Below are 18,027 nucleotides of genomic sequence, written 5' to 3'. Positions count from 1 at the left end.
TTGCACTGTTCCCCACAGTCACCCCAGGATGAGCTCCAGTTTCCCGCTGTGGTAGCTGGTTTGGTAGCACACCTACCTTAGCTGCCTTCCCTCCCTGCATCGTTCTCTACATCCCTGGTTCTCTACATTCCATATTTCCCAAATTAGCTGGGGTTTTTTGTTTTTTGTTTTTGGTGATCAATTACTATTTGCTGAGTGTATATGGGTGATATGATGTAAACTGAGAAATGTGAGTTATCAGAAACTAAAGGGCTAAAACTGACAGCTTCGACACCAACTTTACAGGTGTTTGTGAGGACTAACAAATGAAAATATAGCCTGGCTACACAGCCGTTATGGGGAGTTTGAAGCATGGTTTGGGTCATCTGAACTGTCTATTTCAGCCCTTCAGTGTCAGATAACTCACATTTCTCGATTTACATCATGTCGCCCATATCCATTCAGCAGATCATGATTGATCACTGTTCTCACACTGCTAATAAGGACATATCCAAGACTGGGTGATTAATAAAGGAAAGAGGTTTAATTGACTCACAGTTCCACATAGCTGGGGAGGCCTCACAATCATGGCAGAAGGTGAATGAAGAATGAGGAGCAAAGTCAAGTCTTACATGGAGGCAGGCAAGGGAGTGTGCGCAGGGGAACTCCCCTTTATAAAACCATCAGATCTTTTGAGATTTATTCACTATCAGGAAAATAGCATGGCAAAGACCTTCCCACCCCCATGATTCAGTTACCTCCCACCAGGTCCCTCCCATGACATGTGGGAATTATGGAAGTTATAATTCAAGATGAGATTTGGGTGGGGACACAGCCAAACCATATTAATTACCAAGATGTATGGGCTGGGATAGCACAGCACAGGGAGGCATTAGCAGTCTTATAGTTGCACAGGTACACGAGTCTTTTTAGATATCTGCAGGTAAAGGGCTAACCATTTTTATTTCTACTTGGGAATTTCAGTTAACTTTCTCCCTCTGTCCCCTAACTAACCTTATAAAAATGATATCAACTCTGTTGTCTGGCACGTTACTCATGATGACAATGACTCTTTATTGGTAACTTGCATCTGGACTGGGCAGAACTATAAATGAACCATAAACACTGGATGGGAGTTGTTATAAGAGGTATTGGCTGTTGTGGGGCATGAGTCTTCTAAATCAGGGCCACAGAGAATGACTCCTGAACAATTGTGAGGATGGTGGTAAAGACTGCTGCAAGGACTCCCACAGCAGAGGAGCACCTGACACTGTGACCTGACATTATGCTCTGACATTATGTAGTTCTTGTCCTATAGCATTTCAAGCAGACTGGGGCCAAGGGGGCCTGTGGTCATGATGTGAGTCTAAATATTTCATTGAACCTAAGAAGAAGGTGCCCTCGTAGGCACTACAGTATCCATGCACAAACTCTTTATCTAACTCACAAAATACTGTATCTTATAAAGGCTATATGTGTGTTTCCAACATTTGGAAAGATAATTAAATAACCATATACTTTCTCCTGTGCTTGTCCCTTCACCACAACACCTATACTTAAAAAAAAAAAAAAACCATTAGTCATTATTAATGATGAATCATTTTTACTTTATACGAAGGCCCTTCCTGTCTGTGCAGTCTACCCTCCACCAGCATCTGCTACCTACTAGATATCATCAGTCACACTGCTTTTCACATCATTTGCCCCTCTGGTCCGCTTTAAATTCAAACAAAGTTGGCTTTCTTCCTAGCCAGTTACTATGATCATTTCTCACACCTTATTTCTAACTCTTCCTTTGTTCTCTCACCAAAATCTACACTCTTGATGACCATGTTCTTAACTATTTGGTTCTCTTCCCACTCATTTTCATTTTTGGGGAGAAAAAAATTCAAAATTTATTTACCAACAGACAACATCAGCAGGTACAACTACAGGGTTTCTCCACAGATTATACGTTCACAAGACATTAGCTCAACATTGAGAAAGCCACTGGTGTGTTTTCTGTAACAATATCCACTTCACAGTGTGAACAGGTACTATTATTGTACTCACTTACAATTCTAGAAGGAAAGGCACAACTTGCCAAAAAAAAGTGAGTGGAGGGAATCCTAAAGTCAGGTGCAACAATGAAAAGATGATACTTTGGCCAATAGTCTTGGATCCACATTTCATCTAGGGCCTTCCAGATAGAGGGAAAGACTTTTCTCCCAGAAGTTAGAGTCTTTCTTTCTTCTTTCTTATTAAACCAAGAGCAATGTTTCATTTGCTCAATATTACATGTACAAAAGGAAATTGCGGGGGAAAAAAAGCATCACAAAAACATGTTGAACGTTCAGCTCTTCCCACCAATACATCAACTCTTCGTTTTAGACAGGGCCTGGGAATATTTTAGTGTAAAATAATAGGAAAACAGATTCTATGTCTACAAAAAATAAAAAATAAATGAGGTAGATCAGTTAAAGATTTCACACCCAGGACTTGCCTGTTCCAACTTCATAGCCTTCATGAAATATTCAGCAAGAAAACCAAAAAATCTTCACAATTACTTGGCATAAGTTGTAGATGGAAATTCAACAACAACAAAAAAAATTGGTATGTGAACCTGTGATAGGAAACATGCCTTTCCATGAGTTTCTTCTCAAGAATGAAAACCCAGTTCTTCAATAAAGTAGGTACTGGTAAACTAAATTAAGTAATCTGAGATTCCCTGCTCAGGTGCCCACCTCTTCTGGAGTTCAGGAAGGGGAAGGCATCTAAGAAGTGTGAGGAAGACATTGACACTCTCGGGGCTCCAACTGAACTGTATTTAAATAAGCAGCAACACACGAATTGACTCCCCAAGGACTACCATAAGTCCATTTGAAGGCATCCTACTTAAAGTTCTAAAGTTGAAGCAATTTTACAACCTTAGTTTTGGGTTTTTTTTTTAATTATTATTACATTCAAAAAAACAAACAATAAAATGAGGACAGAGTTGGGGCATATAAAACAGGTCCCTAAATAGATGGCAGACCTGCATACAGTTACCATAGAAGTGTACCCCTCTCCTCTCAATTAGGCTATGCAGCTGTCTTTTCCACTGTTGCTCAGTAAGTTCCAACGGCTCTACCTTGAAATAGGTAACAGTCTTTGAAAAAAGTCATTCTAGGTTGTACAAAGTTTCTGTGTATACAGTTTGTCACAAGTAACAAAGCTTCTTTCCAAAATTAAAAAAATTAAAAAGTCTGTATTTGTTTTGATACTTTTTTTTATTTTTCAATTGTTTGCAAAGCAACATAGCAACAATGTTGATTGTAAAGCTTGCCTGATGCTGTGATCACAACCGTGATAAACATCATTTGCATATCAGTAAGAAAAACAAAACAGGAGATGAGTTCTTACAAAAAAAAAGCAGATTCTAGAGATTTCATTCTGTCTGCATTTCTCCTTCCACACAAGTTCTCCTTTAGCTTAGCTGACTGCAATCTTGTTTTCTTCCAAGAAGTGAAGAAACTGGTTTTGGAAATGCTGTCAGTAGCACCTGGTTTTTCTACATCTGCACTGATACCTGGTTGGGAGCCATCCATCTTAGAGTAGGCAAATCTGCTACTGCAGCATCACGGCACTGGCAAACTTGTTCTGGCAGATGGGACAAGACTGCTGTGTCTTAATGGATGTGTTGGTTCAGTGAACCCCGAGGTGTGTCTTCAGGTTACCTTTGGTAGAAATGGCGTGGCCACAGATCTTACACTGGATTAATCTCTCCCCGCTGTGGGTGCAGTAATGCATCTTGAGGGAGCTCTAGCAGCTTAAGAATCGGTGGCAAATGAGACATTTGTTGGGGTCGATGGTCCTATTCCCTTGGAAGCCACCAGTCCTTGGGGAATTATGGTTTCGTCCCACCCCAGGATGTGTGGGTCCACCCTCACTTTCTAGAGAAGGCCCAGGCTGCAAGTTGGTTGGCAGGGGGCCACCCTTGAGGTCCTTGGGGTTAGTCACCAAAGAGGGATTCTCAGGTAGCCCTACCAAGGGGGTTACAAGGACAGGTATGCTGTCTAGAAAGAGACTTGATTCATCTACAGGAAGGGGTCCAGAGAGTACATAGGGGATGCCATTGCTTGTTGCCACTTTGTCCTAGAGCTCAGCCGACAGCTGGGGGTTTGCCTTCACCTAGGGATGAAAGTGCACCTTGAGGTCTTTCTTGGTGGCGAAACGATGACCACAGACAGAGCACACGAAGGGTCTCTCTCCAGTGTGGGAGCGGAAGCGGATCTGTAAGGAGCTATCAGTCCCGAAAACCTTGCACTTAGCACTTACACTTGGGCTTGGAGAGGACCGCCTCATCTTTGGATTTGACCTCCTCCACAGAGATGTTCGGTGGCTTCCCCTTCCCTTGGATAGGTCTAGTGCCACAGAGGAGAAAGGTCCCTGGAAGAACACCGAGCCCAGGGCCTGAGGATGTAAAGCATTGGGGAGGCGGGACATGACGTTTGGGAGCATCCAGGTCCCATCCGGCTTCCGAACAAAGGGCGTCAGCCCTGGGGACAAGGAGCTGGTGGCAGAAGGCATGTTGGCGTGAGGTAGCTTGGCTTGTTTCAAGGTGTCCAGAGACAGACCTTGGCTTCCAGCTTTCTGGCTGAGCACAACCACAGCTGCAGAAACCTGCTGGGACATGTGACTGCCCAAGGTCTTCAGGGTGTCGGCCCCGCCCCGCTGGAGTGCAGGCATGAGCGGCTCACGTGTTCACCGGGATGCGGATCTGCTCGGTGAGCTGGGTCTGCTGTAGCTGCCTCTGCTGCTGCAGACACTGTATCGGCTCGAGGATGCTGTTGGCGCCAGGCACAGGGGCAGGCAGGGCATCTGCGCTCCACTGATTCATGGCCACCTTGGTGCCCCGTAGCGCCTGCAAGGACACGTCAGTGTTGGCCACTTTGCCTTTGGGTAAATATCTTATGTACTGGGGGGTGGGTGGCAGGGCCGTATTTGTCTTTAGATACATCACAGATTCTGCACCAGCTTCTCCTTCATGTCCCCTGAGCTGCCCCCATTCTCCCTGTGAACATCCTCACTGCTTGGACTGGGTGGCTGGTGGCTCAGTACAGCTCCAGAGATGTCTTCTGAAGGCACTGGACCCTCGCCATCATTCATGATGAAGACAGGTGGATTTTTAGTGCAATTTTTCTTATGTTCCAACAACTCAGAGGCGCTAAAGAACTTGCACAGCATTTCTCACAGACTTGCGTCTTCTCCCACTGAACACCAAGCTCCCCCGCCGCCGATGCCCTGGGGGCCACGTCTACAAATTCCGGGGTCAGCTGCTGCGGCTGCTGCTTGCCCAGGTCCTCCTTCGAGGTGATCCGCTGGGGTTTCGCCTGCTTGGGCCCCGACGTGGTGCGAGCCCAGGCGCCAGGAGAGCCGCAGTTATTTGCTCTCTCTGCCACAAATTCCAGAGTTGGGAAATTTACCCATCTTCCCCGCTCATTTTCATTCTGACTTATCTGGACACTCCCTCTATTCCCAGGAGAATACTCTTCTGCATTGCCAAGAATATATTGTGATTTGAGAATCTTTCTTCAACAAAATTCACATCTTTATTAGTTTTCCATCATTGCACAAATCGTCGTGGCTATGGCTACCTTACCGCCCCTCCAGCCCCGCAAATCCAAAGTATAAATATTAGAAAAGTAAACCTGTAAATATGACAAAGATGTAAAATGGCCAGTTTTGTCATAGGTCAGTTCTTAACATTGAAAATCCTTCTGCCATTGTCTTTTATTTTCTGCTATTATCTCAAATTGGTTTTTCATGAGAATCCAGCAGAATACAGAAGAAGAAAACTTAGATCCAAAGGACTCTCAACCAACAGTGGTGTTGGACACTATTTAGTTTTTTCTACGGCTGGAAAAGGAGAGCTCATGTGGGTTTTCACAGCTTCCTTAAAAATGCAGGACTATGACTCCAAGCTCTCAAAATATCTGGAGGGAGAGCTGTGAGCATACTGGAGAATTCACTGAGAAATCTGGGCTCGAAGGAGAACAAATTATGATTCCTTAAAAAGAATAGGAGTGGGCATCTGGGAACTGGTAGCTTTCTTTCTAAGAAAGAAATTGTTCTGCTTTTTGAGTAAGACAAGACAGAGCCATAGGTGAAATTCTATACATACTACTAAGAATGAATTAAACATTTATATCAGATATTCTATATAGTATTATATGTCTATAAGTATATTTATTGATTATCCTAAATCATATTATTCTAAACAGTCAGGGGTTTTAGCTAAAAGATAAGTCTTTTTAACTCTATATAGAATGAAAGACTAGAATTCCTTCTTAGGTAGTATCCCATTCCCACATGCCTTACAAGTTGGATCTCGGAAACATGATGCTCTTACCACCTCTTTGCTGATGCTAGAGACGATTGCAACTGCAGCTACTGAAAGGAAAATTTTAACTGTGAAGCATCGAAGTTGCCTGGAGCTTTGCAGCTCTGAAGCAGAATCTATTGTTGTTTTGTTTTTGCTTTGTCCATTCCGTTTGACTACATGTAGACAAAGTTTAAGAAGACAAAAAGTAGACAAAAGACAAACACTAACAAAGAAAAGTCCAGAAAGACCGTTCAAAACAAAGACTCTCTAGTTCCAAGTCCTTTCTATTTCTATATAAACTCGAGGCAATCACTCACTAGTCTTTTATATTTCTGTCTTCTTGACTTGAATTAAAATGTGTCATGCTAAGAATCCAATTACTTCACCAGAGACAAAATTTCATTAGTCACCAAAGAGTAATAAAATGCTGCTGTGTTCAGGGAGGTTCAAACATGTTGTCATCATTACGAACTCAGCAACAGTCTAGACTATATAACCACTTGTTATCAGAAACCAGTCAGAGAAACTCCTGGAAGGAATAAATCCCTCATATGGCTTCAGTCCCACCTCAGCTCTCAATACCCTCCCTCTCTCCACTCCAATCATTACTTTTATTTCAGTTCTTCAAATACTGCAAGACTTCTCTTATGTCTGGGTCTTTGAATATACAGTTGCTTTTGGATAGAATATTCTTCTACTTCTCACTTTATTCATTCCTCTTTCATATCTCCAATCAGTATCACTTCCCTCAGGGAGCCCTGCCTGGGTCCCTCTCACAGCATATCACCCAGCAGAGCACCACCGCATTAGTAATTCATTACTTAATGTGTATGGGCCTTGCTGGACTCTGCATTTCATGAAAGAAGGGGCTGTCTCTATTACCAGCCTATCCCTGAAACATAGTAAAATTCCTGACACTCAGGGACACTCATAAAGATTTATTGACTAAATAGATAAATGGACAGAACACTTAGATGTGCAACTAAGACTTAATCTAACATCAGATTAATTTATGACTATTCTATATGGACTGATAGAGTCAAGAGTCAGCTAGTGACAAGAAGCACGAAAACAGCTAAATTTCCACAAGGCCAAAAGCAAGGAGACTCTTCAGCCCTTGAGGTCAAAAACCAAATATGAATTTGGAAAATTGTACCACTAAATCAACCAAGAAATAAAGTTGTTTAAAATACAAGAAATGATCAACTATAACTCAATTTAAGGAAAGTCCAAGAAGTTGTGTGTGAAGCACTTTTGGTTTGTTCTTGGTTCATTTTCTTTTTTGAAACTGAGTCTCACCCTGTCACCCAGGCTGGCTGGAGTGCAGTGGAGCAATCTTGGCTCACCGCAACCTCCACATCCTGGGTCCAAGCGATTCTCCTGCCTCAGCCTCCTGAGTAGCTGGGATTACAGGCACATGCCACCATGTCCAGTTAATGATTTTGTATTTTAAGTAGAGACGGGGTTTCACTATGTTGGCCAGATGGTCTCCATCTCTTGACCTCGTGATCCGCCCACCTCGGACTCCTGAAGTGCTGGTATTACAGGCGTGAGCCACCATGCCCAACTTCTTGGTTCATTTTCAAAACACCATGTGGGAGTCTTGGCATATTGAAGCAAACATGATAGATTAAAAGTAGAAAATGTGCATAAATATTAGATCAGAAAACAAAGGCAAGCAAGTCAAGCCTTTGGAAAAGGAGTTTTTAGAAGGACTAGAAGAGGACTCTAAGTGTTCAAAAGTGATCTAAAAGTGACCTGGAACAGGAATAAAATGAAATAAATGCAGCCTACTTTATTGATTATTCAGTACATGCTTTGCAAGGTGATAAACATTTTGTAGGCATTGCCTCTTTAGTCCTCAGAACCCCCTTGCAATAAGATAGGCACCATTGCACTCTCACTTTATAAGCCAGGTAACAGGTTCTAAACGGTTAAGTAATTTTCCTATGCTTATAGAGATAGTGCGAAAACCCGTGTTCAAATCCATATTTCTGGAGTTAAAATTCTTAAACTCACTGCACTACAAATCACCCAAATCTAAGACTCCTGAATCCCGTTTCTTCTAAATCCAAATCAACATCTGCCCCCTCAGTGACACAACCACCCTGCATTGCTTTCCCAAGTGTTCTGGTGAAAACACTCAGGAAGAGTTATTGTCTCCAGAGCAGCCACAGAGCATTCCATAAAGAAACGCAAAGAATAACTCCAAAATTTGGTGAGCCAGTTCTGTGGGCACAGCCTGCTGTTGAGGCTCAGAATGAGAATACATTAGGAAAATATTTAGGTTTTTTTTTTTAATTTTGCACATGTGTCATTGTGTGTGAGTGTGCTTCTATGTGTGTTTGTGTACATATGTATAAGCCTAAATGCTCTGGAAGAATTCACACCAAACTCTAACAGTAGTGATTAATGGGAACAAGTATAGAATTAGAAACAGGAATGAAGAAGAAATGTTTCTTTTTAGGCTTCATACTTCTATCATATTCATAATTTTTACGAGGTAATTAAGTCATCATTTAATTTTCTTAAAAGGCATCTAACTCATGTTTCTGCTGGATAAGAGAATGATCTTATATTAATTGCAGCTATGACAAGTAGCTCTCTCCTCTTACCCACCTGCAGTGCTGCACAGCTTCCTGATGCTTTTCCAGGGGATACTCCCTTCCTTACTTCTGCTGGAGCAATTTCAGCCTATTGCTTTTTTTCCTTTCTTCATGTACTAACTGCTACGATCAAAGCCACTAAGACCCCATTTAATTTGGCTGCAATAAACCTATTCTTAACCACTCCCAGAATACTTCAGGGCACTATGATCTCTTTGGCCACAAAAATTTGGCTGTAACTAGGGCTCAAAGATATTCTGCCTTCAAATAAGCAGCCCATACCAGTGATAGCCATGGGTTCTATCTAGTCCATTAAATTTCATGTCAACTCACCTGTAGGATTAAACCTGAAATTATCTTTAATTTGTCTTGTCTTTCTCGTTTCCCAAATATCCAGGCTCTGTTTCCCCACATTATCATTTTATTAATACACAATTAACACATGAATATGCTCTTTATAAAAGAGGAAAACCACACGGAAGTATATCAAAAAGGTAAGACCATCCCTTGACTGTTTCTCTAATTGCAAAGTTTGTCACTAAAAATTGTTTGTGTGCATCCTTCCAAATACATTCCAATGTGTTTGTAACATAATTACATAATATTGTTTTGTGACTTGCTTTTTTCATTCCTTCATTCCCAATATATTTCAGGTCCTTTCAAGTCAGCATATTTGACTCCGCTTAATTTCTTTTAATGGTTCCATGGTATTTATGGTATGATCATATCCTAATTAATTTAAGCTCTACTGTACTGATGTAAATCTGGAACATTTCCACATTTAAACTCTTACAAACAAGGCTGCAATGAACACCCTAATACATAGATCTATATATGAATTTTTAGTTTTTCTCAAGAATAGTTCTTAAAAATAAAATTATTTATTGTCAGTTTTGATAAATATACCGAACTGCCACCTAAAAATGTGCCACTATTGTTTCATTCTCTAGCTTTATGGATTTTCTATATCTGAGGTAAGGAGATAAGCCAAAAGAGTCCCCGCATTCCTTGTGAAGTATTCTTCCTTTTCAAAATTACCTTAGCGGAATTCTCATTTAGTCAACTTTACAATCAGGCTTTCAAGTTCCACTAAATTTTTTTGTAAAGCAAGAAAAGAATGAAGAACTGAAGTTCTTGGTTCCTTGGGCTTGCACTCACTCTGTGTTCCACCCTGTAAGAGAAGCAGCCAGCACCCTGGAACGGCAGACCTCTGACCTGGTGGGCACCAACGTCGGGAAGGCCAGCCTCATCCTCTTTACCTAACGTCATGCTCAGGGCAGCCTGGCCAAAGGGTTCTCTGGATCCCAGCTTGGCTCTCTGGATCCCACCTTGCCTGTGGACTTCAGGTAAGAGTGGCATCAAGGGTCTCAAAGAGCAAGACAGAATGGGAGACTGGGCTATGACATCAGCCTGTCCCTGTCATCTATGCGAGCCTAGGGAAGTCACAGCTCCCTCCCTCATTGGTTGGTAATACTGGTTTCACTACTGTAACTGCAGAGGCTTGCTATAAGGACTAGAGAGTGTCGGAAGGGTCTAGCAGAGTACCTGCAGCAAGTTAAGCGTACAGTGGTTTAAAAAAGACAGGGGTACTTGTTTTCACTCATTTTCCATCGACTCCTTCAGGAACCTAGAGTCCGGTGATTTCTCCTCTCCACTCCTCACCCCTCCCTACAACTCCTCTGTGAGAGCAAAGTTCACCCTGATAGCAGTTACCACTTGGTGTGAATGTATTAGGGGCAATGGACTGTGAAGTCTGTGTCTCAGAAATGACCCAGGCCAGGGAACCTAAGCTCTTATCATCTTCTCCCAGCCACAGCCTCAGGCCTTGAACCCTCTACTGTCTTAAATTGTTCTCCTGTTGGACTGTTTTCCCTATCTTCCTATCAATCATTCATTCATTCATTCAACAAATACTTAGAGAGCATTTGTCCTGTGCCAGGTACCATGCAAAGCTTGGGGGATGCAGTGGAGACTCAATGTCCGCCCTGCCTTCAGGCAAGGGCAAGCATTCCCCTCTCCATTCTTTTGCACAAGCACATTTATGTGGCTGTGGTCCAGGATCTCTTTACAACATGTTTTTCTCTGCTGCCTGCCACCATCTCTAGCCAGGCTTCCCCCACCTCCCCTGCATGTCCTGCCTCTTTCACATACAGTTGTCATGCTGTGAAACTGTTAAGGGCTTCTGCTAGCAAGCATCAAGGACACAGCCTTAACCTATCATGTCTTTAAATCAAATCAACATCAAGGACATCATACTGAAGAGCCTTATGCCTTAGAATCACCCCCCTCGAGAAACTTTGCTGTTTGAAATCATATCAGGACCTGCAAAGCCAAAATAAACCAGCTTTAACCTAAGACAGATGGAATGCTGAGTGTGTTAAAGCAGCTCTGTCTTGGTCTAGAAGACCATCAGTTTCCTTGTCACCACTTCTGTTAATCAGAACCATCTGTGTGTTCCTAGTAACACATATTAGCTCTGCTCAAGCATATCTGGGGGAAACCGTTCCCAAATGCAGGGCTCACTTGACTGGCAAGTTTAATAAATTGATGTTTGTTTTTCAGAACTCGGGTCTGTTATCTCATCAACAGTGCTTAATCTCAGTGTTTCCATGGACTGGAGTCCCTCAAGTCCTTCATGGTTGAAAGACCAAGATGAAATAACTAGACGTGCTACTAAGAGATTTTTCGGGTGAGGGAAGGCGGACCCAGACAAAGAGATGAAAGGAGGTTAGTGCAGAGTCTCCATGCTAGACTTGAACATGATACAGTTCTATTTCCAGTAAATTTGACCAACAATCCTCTCAAGCTCCCATCTCCCATGGGATGAGAAGCTCCTGAAATCATATCTTAGACTATCTCATAACTTTTCAGTCACATACTGTCATGAAGATAGATTTATTTCATTATTTAAGACTCAACCCAGTTCTATTTAAAACTTCAGCCTTGGCTAGAGATAGTGTCTGCAATGGCTCACATCTGTGATACCAGTACTCTGGGAGGCCAAAGCAGGTGAATCACTTGAGGTCAGAAGTTCAAGACCAGCTTGGCCAACATGGTGAAACACTGTCTCTACTAAAAATACAAAAATTAGCTGGGCATGGTGGTGGGCACCTGTAATTCCAGCTACTCAGGAGACTGAGGCAGGAGAATCACTTAAACCCAGGAGGTGGAGGCTGCAGTGAGCTGAGATGGCACCATTGCACTCCAGCCTGGGTGACAAAGTGAGACTCCATTTCAAAAAAAAAAAAATCAGCCTTGTCTTTGAGTAAAAGCTATAAGGGTGTATAGTGGAGGAAGTGTATAGTGGAGAGCATATAGTGGAGGAAGTATCTCTCATGAAGGGAGACATGGCATGTCCTTATCTCTCAGCTGACTCAAGATCATGGCTTCATGCTCTCCCTCCTACTTCCATGGTCAAGAATAAACTAAGGCCTGAATAGTTAAATTCAAGATCCTTGTTCTTTACCTGGCCTAAGTGTTTCTGGACTACATGCATTCTGTGAGAGGACGGGGAAAGGGAGAGATTTCATGCACATTTCATTTGTACATGTCTACTTTAAAGTGAACGCAGTTTCAAGAAAAACTCATGATTCACTGTAGTTGTCGAAGAATTAACATTTTCTAGGTAAAAGTAATGCCACAAGCAATCATTTATGGGTATTTACCAATGTCTGTTAGGCAAACCTCTAACACATCAGATCCATTCTATTAGTAAATCTGTTTGATTCAACAAGGAAACTGTGTCCACATATGCTGAGTGTGCAACTGTTCATATCATTGTCTACTTGTGACATTAAAAGCATAAAGCAAACCATGAGTTCAGCCTTATGTATTCTGTAAATAAGATTGGATTTATTCAGTGTGACTGAGGGTACTAAAAATAACATGGCATTTGTCACTGGAATCTGCAGGCAGGCAGCTCAGAATGTTCACTCACAAGTAAAGACACAACAATGAGACATGCACTAGTACCAATCCAAATCAGAAGTGTTCACTCGTGAGAAATATTTCCATAACAAAAGAAAGAAAAGAACAGTAAGAAAATTTGACTTCTGCCTAACAAGCAATCCAAAAGCCCTGCTCAAAAGATGTTTAATAGTGGAATCTTTTTTATTCTGGTGGATTATTCAATTCTGAGTTAAAAGTACACCTTGAATGATTCATTAACAGCTATGAAGGACATGAATCTAGATTGACATAGAGATGAGTAAGGCAGACAGAATACGAACAGATATAGAAACACATATGCACACACCAGGATGTTGGGAAACGGGCCTGGGAGAGGCTGGAAGACAGGGAAGATAGCACCAGACTGATTTCTTTTGAAGAATTATGGGGAAAAGGAAGCACTGTCGGAGTAAAAAGGAAAAAAACCCTGCCACAGAGGCTACATTTGACTTTGGTTCTTGGTTCCCTTTACCCGCAGGTTGAGTCAGTGTGGAGCTTGCTAAAAACATCAGGCTGCTGAGTGATCTCTTTCTTTAAGGTTACTGTTGCCATGGGAACAGTCATCCTCTATTTTCTGAAAGGTGGTTAATAACTGGATTTGAGAGTAATCACATTCTGTCCCAAACTTGAATTCAGCTCACTTCTGTCTCTGATACTGCCACCGTGGGTGTTATTACTGAAAACTCAGAATATGTTGGGAACTAATATCCAGAAAAAGACACTAGGTCTATTCCAAGAGTTGATTCAGATTCATTGGTGTGGGTCTTGAGGTATGACCACAAAATCATGATGCATGTGTTTGAGTGTGAGTGCGTGCTTCAGCAAACAAACCTGAACTTGCAGAAAGAAAAGCACCCTGGCCGGGCGCGGTGGCTCAAGCCTGTAATCCCAGCTCTTTGGGAGGCCGAGATGGTTGGATCACGAGGTCAGGAGATCGAGACCATCCTGACTAACGCGGTGAAACCCCATCTCTACTAAAAAAACACAAAAAACTAGCCGGGCGAGATAGCGGGCACCTGTACTCCCAGCTACTCAGGAAGCTGAGGCAGGAGAATGGGGTAAACCCGGGAGGCGGAGCTTGCAGTGAGCTGAGATCTGGCCACTGCACCCCAGCCTGGGCGACAGAGCGAGACTCCGTCTCAAAAAAAAAAAAAAAAAAAGCACCCTGTGTCTTGCAAAGTAAACGAGGGGTATGTGCTTAGTCCAACACTGCTATCATAATTGGAAACTTTTCTAGAACTCTTCTTTTTGATACTATCTTCAGAGTCCCTTTAAAAGTCCCTCTGGGAAACCCATTTCCTAACCTTGTAGAAATGTTTTATGCAGTGAATATATAATTTTATGCCAGTGCCAATGGCCACTGTGATGCCAGAGCAAGAAAGAGTGAACTATTTTTATTTAAACTAGGAGCAGAAGCCACAAGCCATCCTTAAAAATTATATCTATGGCCAGGTACAGTGGCTCACGCCTGTGATCCCAGCACTTTGGGAGGCCAAGGTGGGCGGATCACAAGGTCAGGAGATCGAGACTATCCTGGCCAACACAGTGAAACCCCGTCTCTACTAAAACACAAAAAAATAACCAGGTGTGGTGGTGCACACCTGTAGTCCCAGCTCCTCAGAAGGCTGAGGCAGGGGAATCACTTGAACCTGGGTCTCCAGAAGTTGCAGTGAGCCGAGATAGTGCCACTATACTCCAGCCTGAGGACAGAGCAAGACTCCATCTCAAAAAAAAGAAAAGAAAAGAAAAGAAAAATTACATTTACACAGACCTATTCTATTGGGATAGCTATTACTCAAAAACTAGAAAACAATGAGTGCTGGGGAGGATGTGGGAAAATAGGAAAACTTGTGCATTGTTGGTGACAACTTAAATGGTGCAGCCACTGTGGAAAAAGGTGTAGAGTTTCCTAAAAATCTAAACATGGAATCATCATATAATCCAGCAATTTCACTTCTAGATATATATTCAACAAATTGAAAGCAGACACTTGAGCAAATATTTGTCCATCAAAGTTTATAGCAGCATTATTCACGATAGCTAAAATGTGGAAACAACCCAAATGACCATTGACAGATGAATGGATAAACAACATGTGTTATATGTATATATTGGAATATTACTCAGCCTCAGAAAGGAATGGAATTCTAACAGGATTCTACAACATGGATAAACCTTGAAGACATTATGCTAAGCCAAACACATAAATTAAGCCCAAAACAAAAGGACAAATATTGTATGATTCCACTAATATGAGGTACCTGAAATAGTCAAATAATTCATTAAGAGAGAGAAAAGAGAATGGTGATTGCCAGATACTAGGGTGAATAGGGAATGGAAGTTAATATTTAATTGGTATAGACCTTCAGCTTTGGAAGGTGAAAAGGTTCTGCGGATGGATAGCGATGTTGGCTGCACAACAATGTTAATGTACCTAACGTCAAGGGATTGTACACTTAAAAATGGTTAAAATGGTAAACTTTATGTTATGTATATTTTACCACAATAAAAAAAATTTCTATAAAATCAAAGCCAGGAGTATCTTAGTTATCTTCAAACCCACCAATTCTCAGTCAATTTCTCACCTTCACAGCTGATATACACAGAAGTTCAAACATTTGAAAATAAGATAGTTTTCCTGGCACCCTAGGCCAGATCCCGGTTTGCACTAATAAAAGAGAAAAGCAAGCTCACACTAATGAGACTCAGTCCTACGTGACATTGCCAGATTTAGCAAATAAAAACATACAACACCCACTTAAATTTGAAATTTAGATAAGCAACAAATAAATTTTTAGTATATGTATGCCCTAAATGTTGCATGAGACATAGTTACACTAAAAATTTTTGTTGTTTAGCTGAAGTTCACATTTAAGTGAGCATATTGTATTTTATCTGACAATACTAATCCTAAATGAAATTGCTTCTGGCCAACAGCATCATCTCTTGCCTTTAAACACTGACTCAAAGTCTGCCACCGTCTGAGTCAGCTGCACTCAGGCGTAAACCACACTGTTATCAGAACTTCTAGTGCAGAGAGCAGAAAATAAAGCACAGATCTGATCACGGCCATTTTCTCCCCTTCTGCAATAGTCAATATGTGTTCAAAATCTGCCACTTCAGCCTTTGTCCTCAGCCTTAGGGTTAAGTCATATTCCATCCTATCCATTAGCTCAGCTCTCCATGAGGTCTGGAGACTAGACCAGCCTGGTGGATTGTATCAGTCTTCCCTAATGTCTCATTAGATTTAGAAATATCACATTGAAAAGCTGTTTACCATATCATTTCAAGCTCTCTTATATAAATATGTCCATGATGGTTTCCAGTGACAGGAAGGCCATTTTAAAACTATCACTGCCAAGTTTTTCTGTAAATACACCCCCGTGTTATTAAACAATTAGTGCAATTGTCAAGTAAACGTCATGAAAAGGACATTACAGTCTTCATTTTATATCTAAAGAAACTGAACAGTCACTGGATTTCTCAGTCAATAGTTCACTCTAAATCCATCACTTACTTCTCTCCACCTGCCTTTCCCACCCCCTGAGGTGCTTTTTCTCTTAAAATGTGGTGCCATAATTGGGCAAGTGTGTGTTTCCTGCCTTGATACCACTTGTTTGTTTTCTTGGGCCTGATGATCCCTATTGTTACATCTGTAAAAAGGAAATATTCAAAAGCATATGAATGACAGTAATATGGAATTGGTCATGAGAATGGTTTGTCCTTCACTGTGTCACTCCTGGGACAGCTCAAGGGACACACATAACCCTTTCTACAGAGCCTATTCCATTCTTAGTTCCTCAGAGCAAAAATATGCAACTCAATCCAACAAGTACCCATAGAGCTCCCATTATGCAGAAGGCATCACTAACTGAAGCCAAGGAGCCAAATTATTAAGACATTGTCACTGCCCACTAGGCACTTATAAACTCAGGATGTTTGCCCTTAAGCTTCTGACCACACCTTTTACATTTTCCCCCACTGCTTTCTATTCTCTCACCTACTTCTTTAAATCCAGGCATTTTGCTGGGATCTAAGGTTGGTCTGCCTCCGTTTTCTCCTCCATTCTGTTCCATGGTTCAACTTTTATGTTTATGTTGTGTCTGCCAAATTCTCTTACTCTGCCCTAGGCCCAGATTTTCCAAATTCCCTTTGGACATCTCTATCTGGATATATTTGTTCCAAGCTCAACACACTTCAAACCCAACACATACTCTTCCTCCCCAAGTCTTGCTTCTGTACTCCTTATGTCAATGGTATCACTATATTCCAAACAGAAGAAACTGAAACTCTCCCTCCTCACCCCTCCACACAAGCAATTATAACACCCAGCCAGCTCCACTCCCGCAATGGCCCTCAGCTCTGCCTCTGCCCGCTCCCACTAACCATGCCTTGGCTTTTTTCCTTGTCCTCCACACCTGCGTGCCACAGTTGTTGTGGAACTGTCTCCCTAACCTCCAAACCTTCCCTTCTCAAATCCGTCTTTCAGGCTGCTACCAGACTTATCCTACAATCACTAGTTAAATCACACTACCCTCCCACTCAAAAACCCTTAGTGTCTCCGCATTGCCTGGAGAAAAAAAAAAATCCTTATAATAATATTCAGGACTCTGCCATCTGGCCTCAATCTCATTTCCTACTCTTTCTCCTACTTCATTGCCCCAAATTTCCTATATGTAAGCCACATAAAACCTTGCATTTCCTCCAAAATTGTTCATCCGGCTCTTCGATGAAGGTGTCTCCTTCTTGTAGACCACCCCTCTCTCCTGGAAAGAGCCCAGGAGAGCTTAAATCAACATATCTTAATTCAAATGCATTTATGTCATATTGGTCAAAGTAACTTTACCTGAGTTTCCTTACCTTTAAGATGGGGACAATAATTACGTGTACCATGGAGTTTTTGTGGGGTTTAAGAGATAATACATTTAAACAAGCTTAGCATAATGCCTAATGTGCACATTTTAGTTCTGGTCATTGTTATTTTTTCAATTTGCCTGTATTTATTAACTACTATTCATTCTTTAGGCTCCAATAAAATGCCACCTCCCCACAGAAACTTCCTCAATTGCCTTAGTCAAAAACCATCATTAGCCCCTCCTTCCGCCTCTCATCAATAAGTGTATCACTCAAGATAACACATTTTTCACTCTA

At 41.8% G+C, this 18,027-nt stretch overlaps 1 pseudogene; it reads right to left on the bottom strand.

The window, feature by feature from the left end:
* Positions 1–4,128: 4,128 nt before the first annotated feature.
* Positions 4,129–13,440, bottom strand: LOC117066061 (annotated as a pseudogene).
* Between the last annotated feature and the right edge of the window lie 4,587 nt (positions 13,441–18,027).

This window comes from Trachypithecus francoisi, unplaced genomic scaffold (genome assembly GCF_009764315.1).
Source record: "Trachypithecus francoisi isolate TF-2019V2 unplaced genomic scaffold, Tfra_2.0 Lachesis_group2, whole genome shotgun sequence".
NCBI classification, from domain to species: Eukaryota; Metazoa; Chordata; class Mammalia; order Primates; family Cercopithecidae; genus Trachypithecus; species Trachypithecus francoisi.
Note: the sequence above shows the minus strand (reverse complement) of the source record. Positions and strands in the feature narration are given on the sequence as shown.